The sequence below is a fragment of the Arachis hypogaea genome, chromosome 14 (genome assembly GCF_003086295.3).
Source record: "Arachis hypogaea cultivar Tifrunner chromosome 14, arahy.Tifrunner.gnm2.J5K5, whole genome shotgun sequence".
Taxonomy (NCBI): Eukaryota; Viridiplantae; Streptophyta; class Magnoliopsida; order Fabales; family Fabaceae; genus Arachis; species Arachis hypogaea.
The window spans coordinates 36,808,301-36,822,720 of record NC_092049.1 but is presented as its reverse complement, the minus strand read 5'-3'; positions in this window follow the sequence as shown (position 1 = coordinate 36,822,720).

Below are 14,420 nucleotides of genomic sequence, written 5' to 3'. Positions count from 1 at the left end.
AAAGGTATTCGACGCGCAAGCGTCGCTAACGCGTACGCGTCGTGCGTAAGTATGCAACACCAACAAAGTGAACAGAGAGTTGAGCAGGAGTGGCGCTGGAACTATGTTTTGTGCACAAACAATCCCACGCGTACACGTACCTCATGCGTGCGCGTCGTTTGCGCTTTTCGTCAACCACGCGTGAGCGTCTCTGACGCGTATGTGTGACCCTGAAAATTGGCGTCAATGAGTGTTTGGGTAGAGAGTTGTGATGGATTGGGGCTGGAACTGTGCTAGAGGTACAAACTTGATGCGTGCGCGTCCTTTCCCCTAATGGCCATCCACGCGTGCGTGTGCCTAACGTGCACGCGTCATATGAGAATTTTGGTTCCCAGGCCACACGAGCAGAGAGTTGTGCGTGCACGTAACTGCCTTCGCGCGATTCGCACAAACCAAGGGCACGCGTACGCGTGCCAGACGCTTAGGCGTCACTATCAAAATCACGCAACCCACGCGTACGCGTGCCCTACGCGTCGCATGCGCCACACACCTCCACTAGTGCGCCGCCCAGTTTTGATCCCCCCCCCCCTCAAATCCTAATTATCTTTCACCCTTCTTCTTTCTTCTTCTTTCTCCTTCCATCTTTCTTCCCTCTTACTTCATACTTCCTTCTTCTTTCTCTTCTTATCTTACTTCTTTCCCACTCACATCCCCATCACCTCTCTCTTTTAATCTTCTTCTCAAGGTTCTTTCTTCCTATCTTCTTTCTTTCCTTCTTACTATTTATCTCTTCTTTTTACATTCCTTTAATTGGTGTTAGAAATTTAAATGGGTGACTTTTTCTTCTATATTTTGCTTGTGGATATATTAGGGAGTGATTTGACAATTAATATCAATTTTTGGGTTGCATGCATGTTTGGATTTCATACTTTCCCTAACATATTTTACATGCATACCAAGTGTTTGTGAAAAGTCCGTATGGCATTGTGAATTCTTAATTATTCTATTCTTCTACTCTACTGCCTGTTTTTCACAAAACCCTTGCAATCTTTTATTGAGTAAATATAATTATCATCACAAATGTGGTTGTTAGTTTGTTACATTTGATAATCAAATTGAGCTATTAATGCTTGATCTATGCTACTCATGCCTTTGCCGGCATGCTGATAAACATCTTGCATCTAATTGCCTCAATATATCATGCTATATTTCCATTGATGTTCTAACTGCATGGAATCGCGACCATGTGTTTACGACATTCTTCTTTACCTTGGCATTGATTATCACTTGTATTTTCCTCCTCCCGGTTCTAGATATTTGATTTCATATCCCTTTCTCTTTTCCCTTTTCAGGATGGCCACCAGGAAGGGTACAGAGAGAGCCTCTAACAAGCCACCGGCGAGGCGAGGAACGAAAAGAGCACCAGCTGCGGAACCATCCTCAACATCAGTCAAGCCATCCACAAAGCGAGTCGAGAGGATCATCAAGGTCGATGAAACCAAGAAAGCCTTTCCAGCAAGGGACACTGCGCAGTTCACTAACCGCTACTGTGAGCAGATGTTCCCCATCTTGGCTGAGCGGAACTACAACAATGAGCACCTACTCATCCTCCCTACCCACATTGTTGATTTTGTAGAGCCCCGCATTGAGCACAGACAATGGGGATTCTTACGGAGGCAGCCACGGTAGGTCAACCTCTCATGGGTAGTTGAATTCTACTCCAATTTTCACATGCCAGCCCTGCAGTCTGTCTATGTCCGTCAGAAGCAAGTCCCTATATTTGAAGGGGCCATTCAGCGAGCTTTAGATCTCCCCGTGCTCCAGAGGGATTGGACGCATACCAAGAAGCCTCTTTCAAGTGCCAGACCTACCAGTTTGACTGGGACGACGTCCTTAGAGTTATAGCACAACCTGGCAGCAGATGGATCCATGGATACCATCGATCCCGACCTAAGGGCATATTGGCTCCAGCACTTACCTTGGAGGCTCGAGTTTGGGCACAAATCATGTCCCACTATGTCTTTCCGAACACTCACGAGTCCTCCTTCACTGCGGACATGGTTGTTCTTATCTGGTGTATCCTTACAGACCAGCATCTCAACTTACCGAGACACCTCCGACAAGCTATGGGACACGTACAGATTGCTGGCAACCTACCCTTCCCCACCTTAGTTTCAGATCTAGTCTCAGCAGCCGGAGTCTCCTACAGAGCTGGGGACACCAAGGCCATGATTCCGCGGGATGATCAGTATGTCCCCAACGGAAAGTACATCAGACCCCAGCAGCTACTACCAGCCGGACTACTGACCCAGCCAGAAATATTCCTTCTCCTTCCACATCACAAGCACCCTCAACAAATCTGCTGCTCCTTCAGATACTTCAAAGGTTGGCCCGGCTGGACCGGCAGGCAAAGCGAATGGAGCGCCATAACAAGTGCCGATTTACATACCTCAAGGAGATGATTGTTGGCAACCACCCACATGAAGAAGAACCAGACACTCCGGACTCTACTTCACCTACCAGCACTGGGAGCCATGATGACCCCGACTGTGGAAATGCTGTTACCAGCCCCCCTTTATTCCTGACTGATGGCACCGAGGACGGTGCCAAGCTTTAAGTGTGGGAAGGTCGGTCAGTACCTGACTTCCGGAGATAATTGCTTTTTTTTAACACCAATAGGTTATATTTTTTTCTTTCTTTTGTTAGATAGGATAGATTACATAGTAATAAGTGTTTGCATGTATGTTCTACTTGGTTGAAAAATAATAAGTTTCTTTTCAAGACCCTATTTTTGAAAATTTAACTAATTCAAATTTAAATTCTATGTTAAACTTGTCTGAAGATTGTAATTTGGAACATGGTATAGAGCTAGAACACACAACCCAGTGAGATTTTGAGCCTAATTGTATGGTTACATGATTTAACCATTATTTTTATTCTTCTGTGTTTTCTCTCCTCTATGATTGCAATCTATGGTTTGTTTCATTCTATATGTTCATTGTTTAATGTATTCATGCATATGTATGATTGAGGCCATCAGTTGTTATTAGCTCACTATCCCAAATGCCTACCATTCTAATTACCTTTGTTTACCACTTTGAGCCTTCTCTATTCCCTTTTGTTCTTTATGTTACCATATCACTAGCCTTAAGCGGAAAAATAATGAACTACCCCAATTCAATCTTTGGTTAGCTTAAGATAGAGATTGTGTGTCAAATTAAGTATAGGAAACTATGGGAACTATGGTTAATAAGTATGTATGTTGCTTAATTGATAAATATTAAGAATTTGAATGCTACTCATGTGAAATTATGAAAACCAAATGCATGGATGTTATAATGCTTTCAAAAAAAATCAAATTTAGGGGAATGAAAGTACCCCAATGTTAAGTTCAATAAAAAGATGAATGCATATGAGATAAAATAAGAAGAATATTTAAATACATGAGTAGGTCAAAAACACAAAAGTGAGACTATGGGTAGTTAGGCATGATTTTAGAAGCATAGGAAATGTGTGTGTGTGTTAGGTGAGAACTTAGGCTAGTCAAAGATTCATATTATAGCTCACTTGGCCATACATATATCCTCATCCTTACCTTAGCCCCATTACAACCTTGAAAAGACCTCATGATGTCTGCATTGGTGCATTAAACATTTGTTGATTGGTTAGATAAAGAACAAGGTTTTAGAAAGCATGACTAGAGAAGAGTAGAGTGATCAACCCTAGACACTTGAGAGATTAGAGCGCATATACACTACCAGTGAGGGTTCAATGCCTGATTCTATGTTCCTTGCTTTTATGAGCTATTTTCTTACAAGTTCACTTGTTTTTATTGTATGATTTGAAATGGTGAAATTTAATTTATATTTGTCTTGGAGAACTTGTTTATTTTTTAACCAAGTAGACAAAAGCATCTTAGCATATAGTTGCATTCATATATAGGTTGCATTGCATGAGTCTTACTTTCCCCATTCATTCTTTTTGTCTCCTTGAGCTTAGCATGAGGACATGCTAATGTTTAAGTGTGGGGAGATTGATAAACCACTATTTTATGGTTTATCTTGTGCTCAATTGAGTGGTTTTTATCAAGTCCTTGCACACTTATTTATATGATTTGCATGATTTTACAATTCCTTCCCAATTTTATTCTATGGTTGAAAACTTGCTTCCTAAGCCTTTAAATTGTGCGTTTTAGTTCCCCTTTATACCATTCGATGCCATGATCTGTGTGTCAAGTGTTTTCAGGCTTTATAGGGCAAGAATGGCTTAAAGGATGGAAAGGAAGCTTGCAAAAATGGAAGCAACACAAGAAACTAAGGAGATAACCAGCAAGCATCGACGCGCACGCATGGCTCACGCGTGCGCGTGACTTGGAGCTTTCCATGGCGATGCGTGTGCATACTTGACGCGTACGCGTGATAAGCAAGATTGCACAGCGACGCGTGCGCGTACCTGACGTGTATGCGTAACACGCGAAGATGACCATCGACGCATACGCGTGACCGACGCGTATGCGTGACATGCGCTGGTGCACGAAATTGTGATGTCACATTCATAAATTGTCACAACTTCGATACAACTAACCAGCAAGTGCACTGGGTCGTCCAAGTAATACCTTACGTGAGTAAGGGTCGAATCCCACGGAGATTGTTGGTATGAAGCAAGCTATGGTCACCTTGTAAATCTCAGTCAGGCGGATATAAAACAGTTATGTGGTTTTCGAATATTAATTAATAAAAAGTAGATATAGAGATACTTATGTAATTCATTGGTAGGAATTTCAGATAAGCGAATGGAGATGCTTTTCGTTCCTCTGAACCTCTGCTTTCCTGCTATCTTCATCCAATCAGTCTTACTCCTTTCCATGGCTGGCTTTATGTGATACATCACCACTGTCAATGGCTACTTTCGGTCATCTCACGGGAAAATGATCCAATGCCCTGTCACGGCACGGCTAATCGTCTGGAGGCATCACCCTTGTCAATAGCTTCATCTTATCCTCTCAGTGAATAATATGCTCACGCACCCTGTCACGGCACGGCTATTCATCTGTCGGTTCTCGATCATGCTGGAATAGGATTTACTATCCTTTTGCGTCTGTCACTAACGCCCTGCAATCGCGAGTTAGGAGCTCGTCACAGTCATTCAATCATTGAATCCTACTCGGAATACCACAGACAAGGTTTAGACCTTCTGGATTCTCTTGAATGCCGCCATCATTCTAGCTTACGCCACGAAGATTCTGGTTAGGAGATCTAAGAGATATTCATTCTAGCTTATTTCATGTAGAACGGAAGTGTTTGTCAGGCACGCGTTCATAAGGGAGAAGGATGATGAGCGTCACACATAATCATCACCTTCATCACGTTCTTGGGTGCGAATGGATATCTTAGAAGCGAAATAAGAAGAATTGAATAGAAAACAGTAGTACTTTGCATTAATCTTTGAGGAACAGCAGAGCTCCACACCTTAATCTATGGAGTGTAGAAACTCTACCGTATGAAAATACATAAGTGAAGGTTCAGGCATGGCCGAGATGGCCAGCCCCTTGATCTAAGAACAATGCGTTCAAAGATGATCCTAAGATCCTAAGATGATCAAAAGATGCCTAATACAATAGTAAAAGGTCCTATTTATAATAAACTAGTCACTAGGGTTTACATGAGTAAGTAATTGATGCATAAATCCACTTCCGGGGCCCACTTGGTGTGTGTTTGGGCTGAGCTTAAGTGTAACACGTGCAGAGGCCATTTGTGGAGTTGAACTCCAGTTTCTGTGCCAGTTTGGGCGTTCAACTCTGGTTTTGGATCCTTTTCTGGCGCTGGACGCCAGATTTGGGCAGAAGGCTGGCGTTGAACGCCAGTTTAAGTCGTCTATTCTTGGCCAAAGTATGGACTATTATATATTGCTGGAAAGCCCTGGATGTCTACTTTCCAACGCAATTGGAAGCGCGCCATTTCGAGTTCTGTAGCTCCAGAAAATCCACTTTGAGTGCAGGGAGGTCAGAATCCAACAGCATCAGCAGTCCTTTTTCAACCTCTGAATCTGATTTCTGCTCAAGTCCCTCAATTTCAGCCAGAAAATACCTGAAATCACAGAAAAACACACAAACTCATAGTAAAGTCTAGAAATGTGAATTTAACATAAAAACTAATGAAAACATCCCTAAAAGTAACTAGAACCTACTAAAAACATACTAAAAACAATGCCAAAAAGCGTATAAATTATCCGCTCATCATGCGCCACGTGCAGAAAATACAGAAAATACTGGGGGCAATTTTGGGCTGAGTTTGGACCCAATTCTTGGCCCAGAAACACAGACTAGAGCCAGGGGACAAGCAGAGACTCAGGACACATTCACATTACGCATAATTTTAGTTTAGTTTTGAATCTTAAAGAGATTACTACTCCTTCCTCTAGGATTCTTCGTATTCATAGTTTTTTTTAGAGTTTTGTGCTTTTGGTGTAGATATTGAGAAGAGTCACTACCTCCATTGAAGCTTTCATCATTCTAGTTTGTTTCCTTATTCCTTTACTTTTTATTGCCCATTAACCTTGTTCAGATTGATATGTTTGATTTTGGGATTTATTAATGCAAAGAACTATTTTTATCTTTAATTAATTTCTAGTTATTATTTAATTTACCATGTCTTCTTCTTATTCCCTTTATATGCCTGTGAACGTTGTATTCATTTCAATGGAGTAAACTCCCAACTTGACTTGGGAGTTGATTAAAAGGAAACCCTTGAGTTGGAATACTTAAGTGTTAATTTTAATTGGAAGTTGTTGGCTAACTCTCTAGTCTCTAACTCTAATCGTTCCTTAGGAGAGGATTAGGACTTGAGGATAGAGTTGGTTAGTTAGTTACTTGACTTTCCTTTATTCAGTAAGGGATGACTAAGTAGAACAACAACCTTTTACTATTACACTTGGAAAAATCCAACAAGGACAGAAATTCCAATTAATCTTCTCCCGGTCAAGGATTTTATTTGAATTATATAAATTCTCTCGTTAATTTCCATTGCTTCAATTTACAATCATTTATTTTTCTGTTCTCCAAACTCTTAAAATTTCTCAGAAAACTTCTGATCAATAAAACAGCATTCTTTTGTCAACTCGTTGGGAGACGACCTGGGATTTCTACTCCTAGTATTTTGTTCTTAATTTTGTGACAACTCTTTTTTAAATTGATAAGCGGATTTTAATCGGTTAGGAACTGTACTTGCAACGCTATTTTCTCTATAAATTCTTAATCGGAAATTTTTTGCCACGTCAAAAGGCTTGTCACCTTCTGATAGAGGTGAAACACAAGGCTTATTGGGCTGTGAAGGAATAAAACTCAGGATTAGGAGGAGCCGGAGTTGAGATAAAACTGCAACTAGAAGAATTGGAGTGCATTCGGCTTGAAGCTTATGAAAACTCAAGGCTCTACAAAGAAAAGGTGAAGGCGGTACAAGATCAGAACATCAAGAGAAGAGAGTTAAGAGCTGGGGATCAAGTCCTTCTCTACAACTCAAGGTTGAGATTAATGCTAGGTAAACTGAGGTCAAGATGGGATGGACCCTACATGGTGGAAAAGGTTGAACCGTATGAAGTTGTCCTCCTAAGTCACCCCTCAATCCCTACCTTATTCAAAGTCAATGGCCACCGTTTAAAGTTGTATTATGGTGCAAAAGTGAAGAAGAAAAAGGAGCTGGAGATCTTCCTCTTGAAGGACCCAGCCAAGGAAGAGGACTGAGCCTATGGACCGTCCAACTTAAGGATGTTAAAGAAAAGTGCTAGGTGGGAGGCAACCCACCATGGTATGATCTTCCTTTTTTATTGTTTCATTTTATTTATTTGCCTTTTCTTTGTTTCATTGGTGTCTGTATTAATTTTCAAATATGCATGTTTACCTTTGTTCTGAGTTATTTTAATATAAAAAAAGGGCTCACGCGTAAGCGTCCCAACGCGCACGCGTCATAGGGATGCTGGCGCTCTCCAGTGCAAAAATCAGAGAGTTACGCTTGAACTGTCTGGGTGGGGTGCCAGGTGCACAACCCACCCCACGCATATGCCTCGCTGACGCGTATGCGTCACCCAGCCATTTCATCCTTTCATGCGTGTACGTGAGCGACGCACACGCGTCGTATGTCAATGAGGCGCTCTCTGGTACAAAAACCAGAGAGTTGCGCCGGTCTTGTGCTAGAGTCGTGTGTCTGGCACGACAAGTAGTCACGCGTACGCATGACCGACGCTTATGCGTCACTGAGTTTTCTGGTTACTCACGCTTGTGCGTGAACGACGCGCACACATCATATCTTTGGGCAGCCATCTCTGGTACAAAAACCATAGAGTTGTGATGGAATGCTACGAGCATTGCACGTCTAGCCTGAAAATTAGTCACGCGTACACGTGACCGACGCTCACACATCACTTTCATTTTCGGGCCACCCACGCATACGCATGGACGACGTGAACGCGTCACATCATCGAATCAATTAAATCAGTGCGCCGCCCAGACCCCCTTTTTCTTTCATTTCTCATTTCTTTCTCTAATCCTAATTCTTATTTCTTTCTTTCTTCCTTTTTACTTCTTTCTTCTTCTCTCCCCTCCCCACCACCTCCGGCGGTCAAAACCTCATGTCCCTCTTTCTTTTTCTTTTCTCTTTTCACACCTCTTCTCTTCCTCTTACTTACATTTAAATTCCTCTTTTCATCTTCTTTTCAAGGTTTCTTTTCTTACTTTCTTCTACTCTTTCATTCTTCTTTTGATCATTGCATTCCATTATTTTAATTGTCTTTAATTGCATGTTGGTTTGTTATTTGTAATTTCCTTTTAATTTTTTTCTTTCTTTGTATTTTTATTATTGGTGTTGGAATTTCATCTTGAATACTTTGTGAATTGGTGGATTATTTTGATATTTCTTAGCTTGTTTGTGTTATGTAGTATTGCTTTGATAATTGCCATTCTATTTTAGGTCTACTACATACTTGGATTGCTCAACTTGCTTCTTGTTTATAATATGCACACCATGTGTTTGTAAAAAAACACTAATGATATCTTAATTTATTTTCTATCTTATTCTTGAAACTTATTGCTTCTTTTTCACAACACTTACAATACATGTGCATTGAACTTGGTATTCGTTAATCTTCATCATAAAAATGCTCATTATTTTGTGCTTGCTTTACATGTGAATATCATTGTTGATATTGATGCTTGAGCTATTCTTCTCATGCTTTATACTTGTATGCTTTTATCCCTCTTGCATCTAGTTTTAGTGACATGCCTTTATGAATTTAATTAATATCTTACTTGCATGTTGTAGCTACCATGTATTTAAGACACTTTCTTTTTCTTTGGGATTCATTATCACTTGCATTTTCTTACTTCCGGTGTTTATCTCTCTAAGTTTAATATTCCTTCTTTTTCTTCCTTTTTCAGCATGGCCATTAAGAGAGGAAAAGAGAAGGCTTCTAACAAGACACCAGCGAAGAAGGAAACTAAAAGAGCACCGGCTAAGGCACAACCATCCTCAAAGGTCAAGCCACCTACTAAACGGGTGAAGAGAACCATCCGAGTTGATGAAGCGGAGAAGGAATTTCCCACACGGGACTCCGCACGATTCACTAACTGTTATTGTGAGCGGATGTTGTAACGACCCAATTTTCAATATGTCTAGATCATACCGGAAACCGAGCGCTACCAATTTGTCTTCCTAATTATTATCTATTATTTATCATATGAGCCTGATTCGTTGTAAAAAGCGTAGTTAATTTGTGAGATATATTTTTTTTGGAAACGTTTGGATTAATAGACGGAATCATTCTAATCAACTCACAACTGATAACAGATAAAACAGTTATAAGCAACCACACATAAATACATCACAAGTAGCTAGCAACATTCAGTTATCCAACCTTTATTAGAGTATAGACCTTTAGTTAGAACACCCCTAGATATAGCTAGATAATAACTATATACATATACATACATACAACATCCCATGTCCTGACCTGTTCAAGAGGTCCCTAAGCTGGCACCTAGGCTAGCCTAGACTCTATACTCACCTAGTCCCTCTAAACTACTAAAGCGAGGGAAAGTACGTTCTAGGTCTTCAAAACTCAAGTCAGGTGGAACGTCATCAAAAGGTAGAACATCATCTGCTACTCCTCTGCACAATCAGACTTTTCCACAGGACGTCTCTCTGGTACCTCATGAAGTAGCCACACAATAGGAGTCTCGTACACAGGATTTAGGTTAGAGTTTACGTGCAAACGGGGTGTAGACATTGGCTGGTCTCACAGTATATACATAAAAACAGAGAAAGATATTCACCCTAGACTCAGAAGACTATCTAGAGCGAAATCCTCTTTGCAGAACCATCATCAACGAACTACAGTAAGGTACTCTTACTTCCATCTGAAGGGGGAAAGGAGAGAGAAGGGGTAAAAACTAGGGAGTTCTTAGTAAGGCCGGGGTTATTAGTTAAGTTCATTAATTCCGTGTTGTTTAGCAGAAGAATAGTAAAATACCGAGAAGTAGTGAACAGAAGATACAGGTAAATAGAGAAAATAGAGAAAACAGAAAGCAGAACACAAACAAAAGAATACAAGAAAATAAAACGCAAATACAAAGAATAGAATACAAACAAACAGAGCATACATTCATTCAATAATCATAACAGAGGAAATGCACAACCAAGTATGATGCATGTTTGTCCTATGCAGGCCATGAGCTCACGTGTCGGTTTACACCCTGCAGCCCGACATTACCTAGGAACAAGTCCCAGATATGGTTTCCCTTTGTGTCCTTAGTGCATACGTGTCGGTGGTAAGAATACCACTCCTTCGTGACTACCGGCAGTCGGTGCAAAGCTCGACCCCATAATATACGCACAAGGGGAAACAGTGATCCTCAGTTCGTGGGCGTCCCCGAGATCAATTCACAAACAAAACAATGATCCTCAGTTCGTGGGTTTTCCCGAGATCAACATACAACAACAAACACGATCCTCAGTTCGTGGGCTATACCCGAGATCAATATTCAACAATACAGTAATCTTCAGTTTGTGGGTTATACCCGAGATCAATACTCAACAATACAGTAATCTTCAGTTCGTGGGTTATACCCGGGATCAACATACAACAGTTCGTGGGTTATTCCCGTAATCAATGATTATCAGTTCGTGGGTTTTTTCCGCATATAAAATAGTTAACAGTTCATAGGTTTCCCCGAGATCAATGATCATTCAGTTTGTGGGTACTTCCCGTATTTAACCAATTATCCGTCCGTGGGTTTTACTGCTCTTTTCTCTTTGTCTGTTTACTCTGCTCTTATTACTCTTTTCTCTGTATCTGTTTCCTCTGCTCTCATTACTCTTTTCTCTATATCCCTATAACTCTTTTTTCTTTATCTCTTTACTTTGCTCTGGTTACTCTATTTTCTGTGTTACTTTATTCTGCTCTGTTTTCTCTGTTTAACATTTGTTTTTAAGGCTTATGTAAATTTCGGAATGAATAGTTAGCCTGTCCCAAGTATAGGTTCATTAAGTCTATACTGAAACAGTTTAACTTTTCATATAATACCTAACCCTAGTCACAACTCAAGGACTAACTAATTTGCCCTAGTTCATTCACTAATCTCTGTCTATTTTTCTGTTATTAAAATTTTACAGACTTTTCTTTGGTTTTTATCTTTTCTTTAACTTCTTATCTTTCCTTTATCTTTGCCTCACTAACATGTTATTACCACTTCCTAAGTATTTTATGAAGGTAATTATGAGATTCTACGCTTAAAGTTGTCTTTCTAAAGCTTTTACAGAAAGCTGCCTTTTCTGCATTATTTTATTATTTTTATTAAAATACTATTTTTAATTAAATATTATTATTTAATATTTTATTATTATTTATTATTTTATTATTAAATTTTCGAAAATTACCCCACTTTAACCTTTAACCTTTAAAAATTTACTTTTTACCACCCGTAACTTTTAATATACCTATTTTAACCACCCTAACTTTCAGAAATTACCAAATAACCCCTCAAACACCAAAATAATTACTTCCTTGCCCTTTCTAAGATCTAAAAGGTGTTCTTCAATGTTCTTCACCACACGCAAAGTGTTCTTCGTGTTCTTCGTATATTCTTCAAATTCTTTCTCTGTTTTTACCCGTTTTTCAGTCTTTTCAGCAACCGATTTTTATCATAATTCAAATTAAATTAGCAGCCACTAAAATCCCATCTTTTCTACATGATTTTAACACAAATTGAACCCCAATTTAAGGATTAGGTTTCGTTTTTCCAGCTACACTCAAGGACATGTTTCATAGGTTGAATATCATCAAATTTCATCAAATTTTCACCAAAATTTCAACAAGAATCACTCATATAAATCATCAATTTCAAGCACAGCCAAACCATATCATAATCACACAACTCAAATAGAATCAATCAAGATTAAATTTGTCAAACCCTACCTTGATTTGCTGCTCCAAATCCGGTTACTCTTTGAAGTGTTCTTAAAGCACTTTTTCCTCCTAAAACACATCAAGAACAACTTTAAAACTCTAAACCATCAACTAAACGAACTTCAGCAGCATCTTATGAAGGTTATCTTCACCTTAAACGTGCAGGAAATCAAAGATCTTTGGCCCACAAGTCAAGCTAAGCAAGAGATCTAAGGAAGAACATCAAGAAAACACTTGTTTAAGCATGTTTCCTTGAAAACCGAATTGAAGAGGGAGGGAGACAGCCATCTCACCTTATTTTCAGCCTTGATATGTTATATGGTTATGTATAGAAAGAAGAGAGGATCATTTTGGTGAAATCAGAGTTTTGATTTGAGTTTTAGTTCAGAAGAAATCAAGCTTTGAAGATTAAGTGTTCATGAAAGTTTCTCTCTTTTCTCTCTTGTTATTTTCGGCAAAAATGATGAAATGATACAGCCTTGGAGTGTCTTGGGGTGTAGGGTGAGTTGTGATTGGTTAGCTTGGAGGTGGATTAAAATAATATTAAAATATCTCTGGTGTACAACTACTAAAACTAGGTGTATCGGAACACTCGTAAAAACATCTCTAAAAATTATTTTCTGAGCTACTAGCATAAATGACACTAGTAACATATTTATTATGAGAATAGAACATGTATGATGAGGCCTTAGTATTGCTAAACTCATCAGAGAGTGCTGGTGCTAAGCTGCACCAGTAAACCGTAAACCTGGTTAAACCGATTTTTGGTTTTTAACTAAAACAGACCAGGTAACCTTATAATATCATTCAAGCATCTTCTAATACTAATATAATGATAATATTATACTATTATCTCTCTCCTCTCATGAATCGAGTCCGGTTCGTCAAACAGAGACTATTTACGAAAATCAGAATCAAAACTGCCAACCGATACGGTTCAAAAACTAGGTTCTTCGCGATTGCATTATCGAGCTTGCCTCAGAAGAGGTTCTAGCTTAAGGATGACATAATAACAATGAGGATTGAGATACTTGTTGATATAGAAGAGGTGTTTCCTTTACTGATCTTCTGGAGAAATCCGTACTTTCAGAAAATATCTCACGTACTCAAAAATCGGGGTTGTTACAGATGTTCTCCATCTTGGTAGAGAGAAAGTACCACAATGAGCACCTCCTAATTCTTCCAGAACATTTCGTACAATTTGTGATGCCTGATGCCAAGGCATCTTAGCCTAGTTTTACTAGTCTTTTTCCTTTATTTTTAATAGGTTTTATACACTTTCTTGAGTTACAAGTAAGCCATTTGGGTAGAAATTCATGTGTATTTGGATTCAATCAACCATGAGTAAATTGATGCATTTTTATGAGGTTTTGTGCTATAATTTCTTATATGTTAAGGATGATAAGAAGTCTCATGATTTTAGCATAGCTTTGATGTATTTGTTGATTGATGACAGGTGACCAAAAGGCTTGGAGGAAGGTTGAAGAAAGGGGATGGCAGGAATGGAAATGAAGGCAGCAAAGCGACCCTGGAGAAGCCAACATTTACGCCAACGTTTGCCTCAAACTTGAGGTCAAACATTGGCTCAAAAATTAACCCTGGAGGAAGCAACCTTTGCGCCAACGTTTGCCTCAAACTTGAGGTCAAACGTTGGCACAATAACACACTCAGAAGGACTAACATTTGCGCCAAAGTTTGCCTCAAACGTGAGGTCAAACGTTGGCTGCAAAAATTGCCTTAGAGGGAGCACGTTTGAGCTCACGTTTGACCTCAAACGTGAACTCAAACGTGAGTGACAGAAAAAGCACCGTTCTGCATAATGCTAACACGCAAACGTTGACTCAAACGTGAATGCTCCAAAGTCCAAATTGCAAACGGATTTCTTCTCAAGTCCAAGAGCAATCAACGGAGGCTATCTTCAATCCAATTCCATCAAGGCCAAGGCCCAAATTCAAGGCTTAATGATCAATAGAAGGAAGTGTATAAAA